Raw genomic sequence first — 19,085 nt, forward strand, 5'->3', positions numbered from 1 at the left:
TTGTTGCAGTGCGTGGGCTTCTCATTGCGATGGCTTCTCTTGTTGCGGAGCATGGGCTCTAGGCATGCGGGCTTCAGTAGTTGTGGCTCGCGGGCGCTAGAGCGCAAGCTCAGTAGTTGTGGCACATGGGCTTAGTTGCTCTGCGTCATGTGGTATCTTCCTGGACCAGGGCTTGAACCCATGTCCCCTGCATTGGCAGGCGCCACCAGGGATACCCATTGTTTTTGTTTTTTATTTATTTATTTATTTATTTTTGGCTGCATTGGGTCTTCATTGCTGCGTGTGGGCTTTCTCTAGTTGCGGCGAGCGGGGGCTAGTCTTCGTTGTGGTGTGCGGGCTTCTCATTGTGGTGGCTTCTCTTGTTGCGGAGTATGGGCTCTAGGCGCGTGGGCTTCAGTGGTTGTGGCGCACGGGCTTAGTTGCTCCGCGGCATGTGGGATCTTCCTGGACCAGGGCTTGAACCCATGTCCCCTGTGTTGGCAGGCAGATTCTTAACCACTGTGCCACCAGGGAAGTCCCTTGTGTGCTTATTTGTATTTTAGTGTCTGTATAGGTTAATTCCACCTTACTTTTATATAGTGCCCTATATAATTAACAAAATATACCACATTTAACAGTCTACCTGAGCATCATAACAACTTGTATAAAGTAGGCAGGGTCAAGGTTACTATCCCCATTTTACAGATATAAGAAAACTGAGGCTCAAAGAGGTCTGATGGGCTGCCCAAGCCCACCAGCTAGGAAATGATAAAGTGAAGGTTAGAAACAGAGTCATTTCATACTTATCCAGACCTCTTTTCTTGAGGTTGTGTTTCTCAACTCTGGCTACTTTAAAATCCCCTGGGGAGTTTTTAAAACCCATCAATGCCTGAGCCCTACCCCCGGAGATTCTGATCCAGTTGTTCTGAAGGTGGTCCTTGTGGTATATTTTAAAATTCTAACATGCAGACTGGTTAAGAACCACTGCTTCCGGGCCTGGTGAAGTCAGGCAGGAGCTGCGCACAGGGGCGTCCCAGGTGTCTAATTAGGCTCACATCCCCTCCATGTGAACGTGGATTCCAGTCTCTTTCCTCCTCAGGGTCTATCTTGGCCTCCTCAGGGTCTATCTTGGCATCAACTTCCCGGGAAGACTTACTTCCCAGGATGATAAGAGCCTCTATTTCTTCTGCATCACCCCAACTCCCCACTCCCTTCCAGACTGTGGAGACTTAAAAGGATGCTCAGCTCAGCCTGATGAATGAAGAGGCTACCAGCCATGTGCTCACAGTTGTGGCCACCCGGTTAAGGGGCAGAACATGTGGTCTCACCAAGAGGGAGGAGAACCAGCTCCACCTGGCCCATCAGCCAGAGGAAGGCCAGAGAGGTGAGAGGCAGCTGCCTTAGTAACAAAGGACGAGAGAAAAAAGGGAAAGAGACAGAAAGAAGGGAAGAGAGAAGATAACAGCTGGCCCCCTTTGAAGGCTGTAAGGACCAGCTAACTGCTAAAGTCACGGGCAGTGCTCACCTCACTCAGCCCTCTGCAAAAGAGGTGGTCTAGCAGAGCAGTTAGGAGCACAGACTCAGGTAGTCACCTGCCTGGGCTTGAATCCTGGTTTCTGGTTACTAGTTATGTGACTTTGGGCAAGTACTTAATATCCCTGTGCCTCGGTTTACTTATCTTTAAAACGGCAATGATAATAATAGGACCTGCCTCATCGAGTCTCTGGGAGGATTCAGTGAGTTCATGTAAAGTCCCCAACATAGCGTAAGTGCTGGGTAGGGTTCAACCGTTGCTATTCAGCATCATTTGATGCTTTGGAATTCTCCCTCCTTGAAATTCTTCCTATCTTCCTGAACATTCCTTCTCGGCCTTCTTTGCTAGCCCTGTTCCTCTGCCCTCCCTCTGAGTCATTGGTTCTCAGCCCCAACTTCATTTTAGAATCACCTGAGGAACTTTTACAGCTCATTTCCAGAGATTCAGATCTAGTTGGTCTGGGGTGGGGCTCAGACACTAGTGTTTTTCAAGTTCCCTGGCTCATCGAAATGTGCTGCCAAGGCTGAAAACCACTCCTCTAAGTGTTGATACTCCCTAGGACTCTATTCTTGGCCTTCTTCTCTCCTCACGTGTCTTTCTTCTTTTTAATAATCACCTGCAATTGTTTAACATCACAGCTTTTTAAAAAAATTAACTAATTAATTAATTTGGCTGCACTGGGTCTTAGTTGCTGCGTGCAGGCTCTTTGTTGCAGTGCACAGGCTTCTCTCTAGTTGCAGCAGAGCGTGCAGGCTTAGTAGTTGCAGCGCACGGGCTTAGTTGCCCCGCGGCATGTGGGATCTTAGTTCCCCAGCCAGGGATCGAACCCGCGTCCCCTGCAGTGGAAGGTGGATTTTTAACCACTGGACCACCAGGGAAGTCCCTCTCCTCATGTGTCTTTCCCAAGTAATTGACCTCCTTCCCATGGCTGTAATTACCATTCATATGCTGGTGACCCTCAAATCCATATACCCTGACAAGACTTCTCTCACACACACATATTTCCAACTCCCTACTACACATCTTAGTTTCCAAATGTATGGAGGTAAACTTGTTCTTAATAGTCTCTTAACCTCCTGGGTATCTTTACTGAGATGTACTCTAGGTTTCCCAAGTACAAGTCCCAATCAGAACTCAGTATTCTGCACTGTCCCCAAACCCATTCCACTCCTCTGTTCCCCATCTCTGTCACTTCCAACCATTCACCCAAGGCGGTTATCCAGGAATCCTCTCCCTCATCACTTCCCTCATCCAACCAGGTACAAAATCCTGTCAATTGCCTTGTAAGGCTCTCCCCAGTCTCACTCCTCAGGACCCCCACCACCACTGTCACAGCTCAGGTCCTCTTTGTCTCTTGCCTGCACAATTGTAAGGGCCTCCTCACTGGTCTCCCAGCCTCCAGCATTTTTGGCTGCATCCTTCTCCCCTTCTCTTCATCATCCTCAGAGCTATCTTTCTGAAATGCAAATCATTCCACTGCTAATGCCCTTCCGGATAAAAGCACAACTTCGCATGGGCCCTTTACTATCTGTCCCCTTCCCCTGGCCTCCCCCAAAGTGACCTCTCTACCCCACCTTCTGTACAGCAGTTCTCCAAATGTGCCAGGCTGTTTGATGCCTCAAGGCTTTTGCATATGCTGTTCCCCCACCTTACATGCCCTTCCTTCTCTTCCCCCTCCCATTTTGCCCACATTTACAAACTAGCTGAAGCACCAGTTCCTCTAGGAAGTGTTACCTGAATGTTACCTCAGGTTGAACTGACCACTGGTTTTTTTTTGTCTTCACTGCACCCTGTAATTGTCTCTATTATGTTGTCTCTCACTCTATTTTACTTCTTTGTTTTCATGCCTGACTCCCCCACTGGACTGTGGCATCTGGAAGAATCGGACCATGTCTTATTTGCCTTTGAGAAGAAGCGTGAGGAGGGAGGAGAGCGGACTCTAAGTTCCACGGGCTAAAGCACTTAGTTAAGAGTGCTTAGGCTTATGGCTCTGGATTTTGAAGGGTAGCTTCTTTTCTCCTGGAGCCAAGCAGAGAGGCTAGGTATGAGCAAAGAGACCCAAATAAACCACTGGCCAGAAACCGTGCCCCTAGGTTCCTCCTCTGGGTCTGCCTCTCCAGGCCCCAGGGCTGGAAGCTCTGATTGTCTGGCCTTCATGGCCCAACTGAGGTTAGTAGAGTCTTCTTTCCCTTCTTTCATCTGAGATTAGGTTGGAAATACCTCCAAAGGAATCTTCAGAGAGAAACCAAGGAAAACTAAAAGCAAGCAAGCAAACGAACAGACCAACCCATAAGCGCTTAGAAACACAGCAATGGACAGAATGCAGATGTCTGATTCTAATTTGTCACCCCTGCCTTAGGGAGCACATTCGAGAGTCGCCTTCTGGACACTGTCACCTTTGCCTAAGACAGCGCATTCAAAAGCCAGCTTCTCTCACCACTCTTACCCAGGGAAGGGGCTAAGCAGGAATCCTAGTCCCACCCCTTTTCAGCTAGGTGGGCAGCTGAAAAGGTGCAAGCCCACGTTTTACAGCCAGAGAAATTAAAGCAAGCCCCCACCCTAGACAGAAGTGAAAGGTCAAGGCCATCAGTGGTCCAGAACAATAGAAAGAGTCAGAGCCCAGGGAATAACCCCAGGACACCCAGGGCAGTGTGTGCTTCATTCATGGCGGGATCTGCCATGCCCGACCCTTAATTGCTAATATTTCTAGAGCCCTTACCATACGTCAGCACTGTGCCAGCACTATCTTAGCCTGAGTAACCCCCACAACAATACTATAAGTAAGGATAATTATTATTGCTGTTACAGGTGAGGAAACTGAGTCTCAGAGAGGCTAAGTGACTTTTCCAAGGTCATTAAGCCTTGGAAAGGTGGCTAAGCTAGGACCCAAACTCAATCTGACTCCAAAAACCCAGGCTTATAATCTCCATGGTGTACTGCTTAATATATATGGCAGGTGATTATTCAATATTTGCCGATAGTAATAATAATGGCTAACATTTATTGAACAATGTGCCAAACACGGTGTTAAGCACTTTATATACATTATTTTGTTCACTAGATAGGTACTATTATTATTCCCATTTTATAGATGAGGTCCCTGAAGCTTAAAGAAGTTAAGAGCATTGTCCACAGCCTCAAAGCTAGTAGGTGAAAGAACTGGAATACAAACCCAGGGGGAATAAATAAATAAATAAATGAACAACCAGCATAGACAATCTCTCCACCAGCACCACCACCATCTTAGAGAATACCCACGAAGGCAAGAGAAGGCCTTTCAAGGAGCTCTGACGTGGGGGCTGACACCTTGATAAAGGCTGTCAGTGGACTTTTAAGCCATGTCCTGGCAAAGGCAGCTCCAGCCTGGATAGCTCTGCCAAGTTCACAACCCAGTGTACTCAGAAGTAGCCCTAGAAGGTTGGGCCAGCTCCTCCTTTTCCCCAGGTCTCTCCAGAGCACCCTCTCACCAGTTGCATCTACTCACAATAGTCTGGCACTTGGAATCTGATTGGGTTTGGGGCCTCCAATATCCAGAAAACCTCCAGGACCTCTCCTAAGAAGGCAGTTTTCAGCTCTCCTTGCTGGATCCTTAAGTTCCTGATGGGAATCCTTGCAGAGAGCCATCCTGTTACCTAAGGAAAGAGAAAGAGGGGAGGCAAACAGCCAACTCCTGGCCTCCCCTCCCCATCTCTTCACCCTCCCCAAAGCCTTGCAGGCTGCCCTGCCACCTCCAACCCCACAGAGTTTCTCACCTTCAGGCAAAGGCAGATGAGGGCAGAGCTGGGGAACAGAACTTAACTGAGCCCTCGGGGCACTGCAAATCCCTGTCTTTAGTATTTAGGGAAGGTGAGTCCCAGAGGAGGAGGGAGGGAGAGAGAGAGAGAGACTGGGAGAGGAAGGCTGAGATGCTCAGAGATGCAGAGATAGAGATGGAGGCTGACCCCAGGAGGGGTTGCAGAGAGAGACAGAAGAGGAGGGAGTGAGGGAGGAAAAGAAAAAAGACTGAGGAGGGTGGGAGAGAGGCAGTAAAAGAGGGGAGGGAGGAGAGAGACAGAAAGAGCCAGTTGCTTTATTCATGGCTGGTGATATTATAGACTGAGTGAAAATCACATTATCGTAATGGGAAAGTTAGAGTTGCTGAGATGATGCCCTGAAGCCTCAGAGCTGATTGGGGTGTGATTGCTATCTGTATTTATATGTAGAAAGCAAAGTTCACTGCCAGTTCAAGATGGTGGCGGCTGCTCCATGCAACATAATTCTTCAGTAGGGAGACGCCCCGAGCAAGCTGAGCAAGCTGTGCGGGGAGTGGGAACCGGAGCCCGAAAGCGAACTGACGCCTGAGCAAGCGCTGGAGCAGGCGATGGAGCCCGGGGTGGAGCCGCGCGGAGCTGCAGAGGAGGGAGTGGCAGCTCGGGCAGGATCAAGGCCTGGACCCAGACCGAGGCCTGACGTTTGGTTGGGGGAGAGCGGGCGCGAGAGCCTGGGGATGGGGGCAACGAGTAGTTTCCACCATCTTCCACCCTCCAGGCCGGCCCAGAGCTAGGCCCGCCCTGCAGGGCGGGCTGGGCTAGACCTTCAGAGGCTGGAAACCTTGACAGATTCTCCAACTGACTCCACCCCACCCCACCCCCAATGTATAAAATTCAGTGCTGGGCTTCCCTGGTGGCGCAGTGGTTGGGAGTCCGCCTGCCGAAGCACGGGACGCGGGTTCGTGCCCCGGTCCGGGAGGATCCCACATGCCGCGGAGCGGTTGGGCCCGTGGGCCATGGCCGCTGGGCCTGTGCGTCCGGAGCCTGTGCTCCGCAGCGGGAGAGGCCATAGCGGTGAGAGGCCCGTGTACCGGAAAAAAAAAAAAAAAATTCAGTGCTAAACCGCACAACTAATGTCAGGAAGTTTTAATTTTTCCCATGATGACTGCTTAGTCGCTTTGTTGCCATCTCACAGTTCTTGAAATTTTTTTCTTTAATTTTAAATTTCTTTCAGGGGTCCCTGCTGTGCTTGCGCCCCACCTGTGGCCTGCCGCTGTCTATTGAGCAGCCTATCCCTACTGATTGGTGAAGGGGTGGGACCTGTCACTCCTCCAGCGCAGAGCCGGGGGGGGGAGGGGGGAGGGGGTAGGTGAGCCCAGACTCCAAGCCCCGACTGCTCTGGGAGGCTTCAGCCACTATCAGGAAGAGAGAAAAGGGATGTCACTGCAGCCTGAGCAGTCTGTTGAGCTCAGACTCAACAGACTTTACTTGAGGCCTATTTCCCTCAGGGCTTTCTGGGACAGAAAGCAGGGCCCCACCCTAGAGCTGCCAGAGAAAATGCAGGATGCTCAGTTAAATCTGAATTCAGATACACAACACATTTAGCATTAAGTATACCCATGCTTTTTTGGGTATTTGGGATATTTGGGACATACTTACGCTAAAATAAACTATTGTTTCTTTGAAATTCAAATTTAATCAGATTCACCACTTAATAGCTGTGTGGGGACTAGCCTGGTGGCGCAGTGGTTAAGAATCTGCCGCCAATGCAGGAGACAGCGGTTCGAGCCATGGTCCAGGAAGATCTCACATGACGCGGAGAAACTAAGCCCATGTGCCACAACTACTGAGCCTGCGCCCTAGAGCCTGCGAGCCTTAACTACTGAGCCCGCGTGCCACAACTACTGAAGCCCGCGCTCCACAACAAGAGAAGCCACTGCAATGAGAAACCCGCGCGCCGCAAGGAAGAGTAGCGCCCGCTCGCCGGAATTAGAGAAAGCTCACGTGCAGCAACGAAAACCCAACACAGCCAAAAACAAAAAAAATAATAAATTTTTTTAAAAACTGCGTGGCTTTTAACTTCCTAGACCTTCAATTTCCTTTATCTGAGCACTAGGATATAGTAAGTAGTACCTTCCTCAGAGGATGATTGAGATATAGTAGGTAAAATTCATGAGATATAGTATGTAAAATACTATCCAGTCCACTATCTGGCACAAAATAAACACTCAATAAATGATAACTACAAAATACCAGCCCCCTTACATAAGCACCCTTTAGTCCCTTCTCATCTCTATCCTAGGCTTCTTGGAAGTCAAATTAAAGGCTTGTATCAGGATTCCTACCCTGGAAGCTGCTGGCTGAATGGAGGATCTGATCCTACTATGGTCCCCCCAGGGGCCTTACCCTACAGGATCCATTGAGAGTTCTGAAAGGCTGATTGCAAAGGTGGAGCAGGAACAAAGAACAAGTCCTAATCCAAGCCCCAAATCAAGCCTCACATATTCCCAGGTACCTCTTCTAAGCTTTGAGAACAAAATAGAGTCTACCTTCCTTTGGGCTCCCAAGTTTCCCTTTCTCCCAGGAAGATGGACGACGGAGCAGGGTAGTGATATGAAACTGGACAGGAAGGGCTCTACCTTCTTGTGTGGCTACAGAATGGGCTGTTTGAGCAACCAGTCTGCCCAATAGCCATCCCATCAGGGTGTCAGCCCAAACCCCTCTCCATCCTCTGGCAGGGGCTCATGTCCAGGACACACCAGCTTGAAATTAGTGAATCCCTCAGTGTCTCTGAGTTTGTTCTCCCTCTGCCTCTCTCATATCTCATCCTCAGCTCAGAACTGACTTAGTAAAGGGAAGAGGCAGTGTGCAAAGAGTCCTACTGAGGCAGCCTGGGTTCCAGTTGCATCTGTATGATCTTGAACCTCTCTCTCATAGAAAGATGGGACTTGTTTCCTTCCCTCAAAACAGGTGTTCCTGAATCTGCAAAAAAAAAAAAAAAAGTGGTTCCCAGTACCCCTCATTCCCAGGGAGTCTGGTGGTTGGACTCCAGCCTTTGTCTCTGAAGGAAACTAATTATTCAGGAGACAATTCATGGGGAAATAGTAGCATATCTCCTTCTTTTCAAGAGGTCACAGACTCAAGACTGCAGTACCAGGCAGATTATAAAAATGTGACACCACCAGTGAAAGGCAATAGGGAGTGGTGGGGTCTGCGGCTCAAAAGCACTACTTCTCCTAAAGGCATTCAATTTCATGTTTGTTTGCTTATTTTAAATACTGTGCTCAGCAAACCAAAGACCCAGGTGGGCCTGATTTGGGTCTACTGGGTAACTCCCTAGTTTCTTGATCTTTCTGGTGGCACACCTATCCCTAGCCATAGGGTCACAAAGTACTGACACAGAGTAGAGATATAACACGTGCAAAGACACACTGACCTACAAAGATGCATGGAGCAATCTGTGTCTACACCAATATCAGACCCAAAGGAGCAGAGCATAGGACACCCACAGAGGAGCTGCTCATCCCCAGCTTGCCTTCCTGCCCACCTCTTGCCAACCTCCCACTCCCTGCCTCCTCTTCCTTGTTTGCCCACTGGGACCCAAGTCTGCTGCTCACATCGTCACACCCACTCCCCTCTCTCCCTGGTGGTGATACCCAGGGTAGAGCCCAAAGAGTGTAAATGGAAATGGTAGGGGAGCATTCCACACAGTTGACCCATATGGTAGAGCCAACACACATGCATCTGGGGCCCCTGGAATGCCCCTCTTGCTTTTGACCCTCACAAGAAGCCTGTACTGGGGTAGGGGATTGACAAGCAGTATCCACATACTCCTTGGCATTGATATCAGGAAGTCAAACTACAGTCCCAGTGGTTTAGGTCCCTGCCTGCCATAAACTCCATCAGGATGTGTTATGGCCCTCTCCCAAGGACCATTCAGCAGCCCTAAGCCTGCCTGGGTCCCTCCCCTGGGGACTAAGCCATAAAGCAGAGGCCTCAGGCACTCAGGCCATTAACTCTAGAAGGATCCTGAGGGGATGTGAAGCCTGAGAATTTTCCAAGCTCCTCTGGTCCATTCCATCTTTGGCCATTAGTGCTAGAACCTAGGCAACCTCTTCCTAGGCTCAGTCATCTCAGAAAAACAGAAGATCAATCAGTTGTAATAAAGAAAATAAATTAAAATCAAGGGCTCTTTCAAAGATTCTTGAGAACTGATTTTCATATGATTCACTGTTGGGAATTGTCTGTGCTCCTGTCTCCTTCCCTTTCAGGATTATAAATAACATTGATCATCACCAGCATCTTATCAAAGCTGGGATGTCCACATCTTAGGGAATGATTACCCAAATCACACAGGAGGCAGGAGAGGACCCATCGAATAAGGTTTTGTCATCTTAGAGATGCAGGGGGAAGTCCAAAGAGATGACCTCTATCTTGTCTTGGAGGCATGAGTCTTTGAGGATGAAAGCGAGATACCTCCAAGGGCAGGAAGCTTGGCTGGCAGCTCATTTATCCAGCTTCCTCTGAGGTTCCCATTTTACATCCTTTTGAGCTTGTGTCTGTGCAGCTATGTTGGGATTTGTGCATATGTCCCTGATCCCTAGAATGACCCAGCAAGAGGAATTGAGGTTTGGCAGAGAACATTCTGCTTGTGATAAAGGAAAGAGAGATGAGGCACCTGCCCCAGAAACTGCGCCCCTTATCAAGGAATAAAGCAGAAATCACCCAGTATACCTGAGACAGAGGACAGGGCTAATCTGCTCAAAAGCTGGAGGCTGGATAAAATGACCCCTGAAATGGATGTCAAAGGAATGTCTCTGAGGAAATGTCACTCTATTCTCCTTGGAGGGCCCTAGAGGTAGTTGGTAATCCACCCGTCTCCCCCAACTCCTGTCCCCATTCAACACACACACACACATAAATCTTAATTGTGTCCAGAGCTTTTTACAGCGTTAATTAATCATATTTAGGGCTGTTTCCAGCTGTTGCTGAGGGAAAGAAGGTCCCACACGCCCGTGACTTAGGGTAAATCCAATCAGACAGAGGAATTCTTTGATTCCGAAGAAGCCGAGCATGGAAAAGACACCTCTAATCCCAGAGCCTCTCAGACCCTGCCTGCCACCTCCCCCCACGACTGCACTAGGAAACCGATCTGGGCTGGCGAAGCGGAGGGGCTGGAGGGCTAGAGAGAAAGGGGAGGGACCAAGGAGAGGGGTGAGGGAGGGCCCCCCTTGAGATGGGTTGACTGGAATCAGGACCTAGGCCCGGCGCCACGCTGACTTGGAGATTCTGCCTTGTACTTGGGACATTTAGTGGGCTCAGGGGGGCCCATGCTTCCTGAATAGCCACCTGAATGGCCCAAGAGTTATTACAGGAGACCGGGCCTGGGCTAGTCAGGCCAGTGCGGGGGCAGCACTGACCTAATTACAGCTCTGCACAGCCAGCGTGATCTGAGAAAGGGCCTCGCCCAAGCCTTTTGCTTCCCTGTGACTTCTCCCCAAGCTCCAGCGGCATCTCTGTCAGCTGCGTTAGGCTCTCACACGTCTCTCCATTTCTGGGTCTGTGTTCCTCTCTCTTCTTAGGGCTCCACAGCATGATTTCAATGTCTTTCCCTGATGTCTGTCTCTTTTTTCGGCCACTATCTCTGAACTCCTAGCCCATCACCTCAAATCTTCCCAGAAATTCAGTTGAAGACAAACATCCTAAGGGGAGGGGGTCAGCTTGGCCGCTGCTAATGACCTCTTCTTTGGTTTATGCTGGTAGCCCATTAGGTACACATGTGGAGCAAATACAGGATGCGGGGGGGGGGGGTGGATGGGAAAGGTGGGGTGGAGGGCGAAAAGCTGTTGCTGAGTGCAGGGGCAGGAAGGGACTACCCCACCCCTTAGAAACCCAGATGGGAGAGGAAGGGTTCCCCAGGGTGGGAAGTGAGGGTGCAGGGCTGTAAAAAGGCCAAACAAAGACCAAGTAGTGGCAACCCTATCCTCCCCACTATGATGACCACACCTCCACACACCCCCTTATTGAGGCTTTCTGGGTCCTGGCCTAACTGGGCCTAAATAATTGAGGAGCCCATTACAGCCTCCCTGTTTCCTCACTGTCAAGTGTAAACGCTGCAATGGTTGGTGTGGAAATGGGGCTAATTTGAATTGATAATAGGAAAGGCAGGGAAAAGTCATCTATAGTGAGTGAGGAGCGAGCAATCCCCAAGCAGATGCTAAATCTTGTATAATGAAAGAATCTGCCGATGTCAATTATGTACAAGTGTCTTTGCAGTGGTTGGAGGCGGTGGGCGGGCGATGGAACGGAGGGCTGGGTGCATCCCATAAACCCAAACACCCATCAAAGGCTCATACATATGGAGTGGCGGAGATTACGGCATAAATTTGAATGTTATGAATGTGCATGAGGGACAGGCAGGAAGCCTACCTCGTAAGGGGGAAGGAAACGGACTGTTTTTCAGTGCATGTGTACAAGGGAGCTTTTGTCCTCTGGGTCCCTCAGCTTTGTCTCCTCCGTCTCAGCTGTGCCCCCTCTGTACCAAGTTATGTTCCAGGATGAGAAAAAAGTCAGAGTCTAGGGGTGCTAGGGCAGGGTAAGGTCAGCTGTTTTTCGGAGGCCTGGATGCGGGTTGTTTGAGGGCTTTGGGCCGAGCTGCCCTTGACCCATTCAGAGTGTTCCCAGGATAGGATCTAGCGATTGATGCAGCCAGAGATCCAGAGCGATATTCTGAAATATCTGTGATGTGAACACAGCTTCTCCTCCTGCCTAATGGAAGATAAAGGAGAGATCAGTGGAGACAGCAATGCCCACCATGGAATGGGCAGAGTGATCCCGGAAGACAGCCTGGAGGAAGAGGTAACAAACTGTGCTATAAAGGGGGCCAACAGCTCAGAATGACAATAACAAGGGCACATCTTCCTATTCCTGGGTACAAGTCCACAGCACAGATAGGAGTGTGTGCTTGTGAGTGCGCGTGTACACACACACACACACACACACACACACACACACACACACACACACACACACACACACACACGGTAACAGGGCTCAGACCCCTCCATTGGTTCCCAACCTGCGGTTGCTCCCTGAGCAGACTCTGTGATTTGTGGTACAGGCCACCCAGGGACTTTAATCTTCACCGTGACAAATGCAATAAAAGGAACAATTTGGAGATCAGAGCTAAGGAAGACACATTTACAAACCCTTCCCCAAAGGTTGGATGGGGCTGTCACCATGTGATTTGTGCCGGAGATGAAGCAGGGAGGGGGAGAGGGGGAGACAGAGAGCTGGAGAAGGCGGACTAGGGAAGAGGAAGCATCACCACCTCTCTCCTGCTCACCCTCTCCGCTGGATTACAGTGGGGTGGGCTAAGATGGCCCACCAGGCGGGCAGGGCGGAGGCCTGGACCACAGGCAGCCACTCCCCCCCTCCCCTGTCATGACCAGGGAGCACAACTCAATTACCAGAAACACAGGCCAGAACCACAAGCTTCAGAGATTCATCTCAGCAGTTCAGGGGCTCTATCTAGAGGAGGGACAGGTGGTGGGTGGGGGAGGGTTGGATAAGAGAGAAAGAGGGAGAGGCAGAGGCAGAGTGGGAAAGAGATTTTAATTGAAAGACAGTGACAGGTCAAGTTGCAAAGGGAGCCCCGAAGAAACTCCAGTCTGGAATAGGAAAGAGAGGGGAGATTTCCCAACCTGGGCTCCCTGCTCAGCCAGACCCAGAGGGATCTAAACCTAGAGCAGCAATAGGGTGGGTGGGGCAGGGGGCACTTAATCTGGGAACAAATCTATGGAGAGGCAGAACAGCCTGGGTTCCATAGGATAAGTTTATTTGGGGTCTGAGAACTAAGCTGGAAGATGGCCAAGCAGGACTGAAGATGGCAGTACAGTCAGAGCTAGGGCCTCCCTTTCCCCTGAGTCTCTCTTTCCCTATCTGTAAAATGGGCGTAGGTTAGATGATCTGTAAGGTGCCTGCTGCCTTACATCTTGGATGTTCTGAGCCCCAGGTTTCTTAAAACCAACAACAGGAAACTAGGTGAGAGAGACAAGCGCCATCCTGCCATTCCACTACCTGCCTCTCTGTAGCTGTACTAGTTTACAAGCATGTGGGCTCCTTTCTGTTGGGATCCCAGCTCTGCTTCCCAGAGTCCAGATCTTCAGTTCTCTCAGCCACTCATACCTCAGTAAGGGTTCAAAGGGAACTCTTTGGCCCTCTTTCTTCTTGGAAAACCTGGTCAGTCTTACCTTCGTTTTGGATAAGATCATCCTCAAACCAAGGCCATTCTCTCTCTAGCTCCTTCTACTGCATGCCTAGGTGGCCCCTCAGGAGATGTTCTCTCTGCCCCAGGGTATAACTTTGAAGCCTCTGGGTTCCTTCTAGATTCCTAACTTTGAGCTGCCAGCAACTGAGATGTTGGTTTCCTTGATCAGCGCCCTCCCCTTGCCCCTACTGTGCACCCTCCCCACCTGCCTATGCTCTGCCTACCCACACCCACACCCCCACTTCCAACCAGGCTACAAGGTGCCATGCTGGCAGGAAGTGGAATGTTTCCAGCCTAGGAGGCTTTGGTCTTTCATCTCACTCAAGGCCACACCTCAGATCTCCTCCACCTAGCTGCTGCCCTTGTGCATCTCCAGGTCCAGACTTGGTCCTCATACCCAGGTAAGTGGGCCTGGTGAGTACCTACATGTGGGTAGGAGAAAAGAGACTTCAGGATTGTGTGGGCCTGACCCTCATTCAAAACTCCCTAGGGAAGACGGGCTCAGACTCCAACAGCTGGTCATGGCCCAGGAGGCTCAGAGCAGTTCCCTCAGATAGACTGGGCCTCTTCAGGGTGGTGCTCAGGGCTGGATCATGGCCTCCAAGGGGAGGTAGGGACTGGGGAGGTTGAGGAGTTGGAGGAACAGACAAAAGTATGTTTTCTAAGCTCTAGACATGAAGGAGAGGAGTCCCTGCTCACGAATGAATCGAGGGGCTTGTGGGGGCCAAATCAAAAACAGGCTCACTTCCCCAAATCACTCTCCAGCAGAGGGGCAGGGGCTGGAGGTGTACCAACTCCATCAAAGTGAGTCCCTTGGAATAGGGTCCATGATGGACAGGAGACACAAAAGAAACTGAACTGCTGATCGCTGGATGGAGTAACTCCCATGGTCCTCTGCTGCCTCCCTCTGGGGGAGGGCAAGAGGACCAGCCCTGTCCTCTTCCCAGCCCCTCCTCCCGGCTCCTCTCGACTGAACCCCACCCCTACCTAGGTCCCTGGTTTCTCCTCTGGGCCTCAGACACCGTCCTCTCCCCCAACTCCATCCCCCAAATCCCCCGCCCTCACCCCACAGAAGGCATGAGAGAAAAAGTGGACTAATAGGTGAGAAGAAAGGGACTCTGGAATCTGGAATCTTTTCCATTCCCTGCCTCCCCTCCTCAGAGGAGGAAAGGGCTTTGACCTGGCTCACTCATTTGCATCCCCTGTGGGCTGCAGTGGGAAAGGGTGAGGGAGGAGTGGGCCTGAGGATTGGCCCATCCCCCTGAGACCTCTTCTTTTCCCTGAAGTATTACTTAACCCAGAGCCCAATCCTTCTCTGAGGCCAAAACCAAGACCAGGCCCAGGCAGGAGGGAATCCATGTTAACTGATGGTTCATTGTCCTTCAGTGCCCCTCCCACCACTGGTAGATTGATCCCAGCTGGGCATCCCCTGGCCCCCAGCTCTGCTTACTCCAGTCCTGAGGGGGCTGAGACCCAAGATGGGGGGCACGGGGAAGGCCAAAGGAGGGCCAGAAGTGGCCAATGGGTCACATGGGCTCTAAGAGAGGCAGTTCCCCTCTAAAAGCCCTCAGATTTAGTCCAGCAGACTAGAGGTTGATGAGAAAAATAGTCAAGGAGAAGGTTTCTGAGTTTCTCCTCTCCTTCATGTTCACACCCATTTGGCCTGTGATCTATGACGGTCCACTTACCCTAACGCTCATGTGATAAATCATGGGGTGGGGACTAGAGCAAAGGGTTTGAGGGGGAGGGCACAGCAGGAGACGGGGATAGTCAGCAGAGGGAGCAGGGCTGGCAGGCACAGTGTGGGGTACTTTGGGGGGAAGCAATGGGGTGAGAATGGGGGGCTGGAGGGTATGAGGCAATAGAAAGGGACAAGAAGTAGAGGGTCAGCCAGAGGGTAAGGAGGGGTTGCCTCTAAAGGGAAGGCTTTGGGCAATGAGCTGCTCTAGCAGAATCCCACGGTGATCGGAGGCCCAGGCTCTGGGTACACCAGCATACCGTGTCCTAAGTGAGAGGCGGGCTGGCCCAGGCCTCCAAAGGCAACCCCAGAAGGCAGCCAGGGGCCAGGAGTGCTCCAGGTACAGATTTTTCTTCCTTTCTGCCGTTAAGAGGATGGGCAGGTGGGCTCCTTTCTCTCCTCCCACAGAAGGCTAGATTCATCCACTCTCTCCAAATTCAATCATCCCCTGATGAGATCCACCCTCCCACAGTGAGCTTCCCTACCCCCTCCCAAAGAGAAAACCAAGTCAAACCAAACAGGTCCTCTCTAACTTGCTTGCAGTCCTAAACTGAACCAGCTCAGGGTAGGAAGAGTCAAAGAGGTGACTATGGCTTTCCGCCCATGTCTTTGCCTGAGCCTGGCCTTATGACCTCTTGCCCTTTAGTGGGGTGTAAGGTCAGCAGGGGTGGGAGGGTGACCATTTTGACCTTGGGAAACCTGCCCCTGTCTTTATGCATGCCCTGTCAGCTTTCAGTGCCCTTTGGAGGTTTATAGTCATATAAATCGCAGAGTCCAATGCCAGGCTTGGAGCCTGCAACTATAAATAGGCATGAAGTAAACAAGGTGGCAGATGCAGGGGCTTGGACAAGACAGAAAATCTGCCCCTCTTTGCCTGGGCAGGGGCCAAGGCACATCCGTGGAAAGGGATATCTTCCCTCTGCTCTCCTCCTCTCTCCTCCCCTGCCCGCGGGCTTCTAGCTTCCTGTGCTCTGGGTTTCTAGTCTTTTACCTCTGGGGATTATCTTCCAAGGCGGCTTTCTGCTGCAAAGCTTCCCCGGTCACCTGTCTTGTTTCTTCCCAGTCAAGGTGGGAGGGGGTGGTGGTGTCTCCTTTACTCACAGTGCCCCCCACTGCTTCTCTCCCGTTGCTTCACACTCTGCAGCGTCTTGAAGAGGTGCTGCTGTTGCCAACCACCAGGCTCTGCCACTAGGGGCGCCCCGATCCCTTCGCCATCCTAGTAACTAAGGTGATGCTAACATTTCTCAACTAGGAAACTTTATAAGAAACTCCGGAGAAGCAAAGTAACCCATTCCCTTCCAAAGTACAGAACATAAGAGTGCACAGATTCCTGTCATTTGGATTGATTGACAGCTTCCAGGGCACTTGGGTTTTCTCCCCAAGGTCTCTGGGCTGGGGACTCCCCTGGTGGCCCAAGGTTTAAGATTCTGCCTTCCAATGCCGAGGATGCGGGTTCCATCCCTGGTCAGGAAACTAAGATCCCACATGCCGCGGGGCAACTAAGCCCACATGCAGCAGCTACTGAGCCTGTGTTCTCTGGAGCCCCCGCGCCCAACAATGCCTGCCACCACTAAAACCCGACACAGCCAAAAAAAAAAAACCATCTCTGGGCTGTACCAGCCAGATTCTAAGCAGAGAGTCTGAGCTTGAGACAATTTAGGGGGCACTGCCTTCTGGATCTATCCCTGCCCTCTCTCTGCCTCAGCCTGGTCTGCTTTCCAGCTCTGTGCTTGTCCTGGCCCCAGCAGGTTCCCAGCCTCCAGAGGGCTCTCAGAACAATTTCAGACCCCACTGGCCCACAATTACCTTTCTTCATCCCATTTGGAAGACTCTGAATCCCAAACTGTGAAATTCTTTCTTTCATTCCAGATTGGGCTCTCCAAACATATTCACTCACCAGTTTATTTATTTATTTAATGTTAAAATATTTTATTTATTTAGTTAGTTTTGGCTGTGCCGGGTCTTCATTGCGGCACGCAGGATCTTTTAGTTGCAGCACGCAGGCTCATAGTTGCGGCATGCATCTGGGATCTACTTCCCCGACCAGGGAATGAACCTGGGGCCCCTGCATTGGAAGCGCAGAGTCTTACCCATTGGACCACCAGGGAAGTCCCCACTCAACAGTTTAGAATCACAGAAATTAGAGCTGGAAAAGACACCCCCCCTTTTTCTTAACCAAGGAGAGGTCTGAATTCTGGAGGGGTTAGGTGACTCTCACCATAGTCACACAGCTAACACTGGCTTTCTTGCTAAGGCTGGAAGTGCTCGTCTGTAAAACCTGGCTTCTCCAGCCAGACCTCCTTCTTCTAACTCCTAATGGCTTCCTTTGCCCCCCAGAAACAGGCTTTCTATCTTTCAAACGTCCATTCTCCTTTGAGCCCTATCTCCAGCTGATTTATCACATAGGGAGAAGGAATGGACAGGCTCTGAATCACGATGAATGGTTGAACCTTACATGGCTGTTTCCAGTACCTTCATCCCCTGCCTCCCATTTCACTGGGTCCTCTCTGAAGGCTTACTGAGCAGATGATCCTGGAGGAATGACTTTCCAGAATCCCAGTTTGATAAGGCATGGAGGACTGAGAGCCATCCTTCCTGCTATGGGAAGTTACTTCCCTGGCTGCTCCTTCATTTTTCTTCTGGATGTCAATTCCCTAATTTGGAAAGCAAAGTGGGACCAAGTCCTGCTCCATGAATGATGTCCCTGTGTCCTGGGCATGCAACACCCAACTGAGCACAGGTGCATGCACACACACACATATACTCATGTTCTCATCACCAACCTGTTCAAGGGTTCCTAGATTACAGTGAGACCAGAATCTCAGGTCACAGAGTCTCATGTCAAATGAGTCACAGGGAAAGGAAGACAAATCCAGGAACAGATTTGGGGGAGTGGAGACATGAGTTCCTGTGGTTCTCTGAGGGCAGAAGTGAGGAGGAGGTAACTAAGGTGAGTGGGAGTGGCCTGGCTCCCTGATAGCTGGGAAGGGTGTCTGTCCCCACTGGGCTGTCAGAGTGAATGTAATCCATAGGAGAGACGGAAGATGCTGATGGAGGTCAGACAGGAAGTCCAGTTACCCCAGAGTACTCCCATCCTATAGCTGGATTGGAGCTCCCAGATGCCATCTGGAAGTGCCTGGGATGTGTGTGGGGCAGCTGGAGGGATGGCCATGATCTATCCAGCACCTGTCCTGCCCCTGCAGGCTTATGATGTAACAGTAGAACAATGTGGCAGAGGAGAAGGGGGGCTTTGGAATCTGGGGGAGGACTGGTCCAGTTCCCAGTGATGTGCCTGGGATAAGGCAGCTGTCGTCTCTGCTCTGAGCCCAGAAGGAGGCCCAGCCCCTTCGGTGAGCACTCAGCTTGGTTATACTCACCTTAATACCAGTCCTTCAATCATGGGTGGCTCATGAGCTCTCCTTCCAAGAAACAAAAATGATTCAGGCTATAGCTGTCAACCACATAGACTCTAATCAGAGATCAGACAAGCCACAGAAAAGACCCTGCCCATGACTGAAATGGAGGCCTTCCTGTGAAGACGGGCATTCAGACACCGGAGGATTCCTTATTCTAGGCCCCCAAGCATCTACTCCCTCCTTCCTACACCCACATCCCACCTCCCTGGTCTTCTGATGCCTCTCACTTGCTCATGTGCCTTCAATTTAGGCCTCTCCCAAAGGGTTTCTCACTCAGGCCCTCTTCACACCTTGTACCTGGAAGGCCTCACCTTGGTCCTCGATCTATCATGTTAACCCTCCAGAGACTTTCACCAGATTCCTTGTGAACATCTTGGATGTGAACTTGCCTATAGATTTG

At 50.9% G+C, this 19,085-nt stretch overlaps 1 long non-coding RNA gene across 1 annotated transcript in view; it reads right to left on the reverse strand.

Annotated features, from left to right (window-relative positions):
* LOC132593644 (uncharacterized) overlaps positions 1–19,085 on the reverse strand; it is a 21,787-nt gene continuing 2,702 nt past the window's right edge. Inside the window, exons 2-3 of the long non-coding RNA XR_009559378.1 lie at positions 4,998–5,145; positions 1–471 (exon numbers count right to left, since the gene is read on the reverse strand). This is a non-coding gene — a long non-coding RNA (uncharacterized lncRNA). The remainder of the gene's footprint in view (positions 472–4,997; positions 5,146–19,085) is intronic.

Source organism: Globicephala melas, chromosome 16, assembly GCF_963455315.2.
Source record: "Globicephala melas chromosome 16, mGloMel1.2, whole genome shotgun sequence".
Taxonomy (NCBI): Eukaryota; Metazoa; Chordata; class Mammalia; order Artiodactyla; family Delphinidae; genus Globicephala; species Globicephala melas.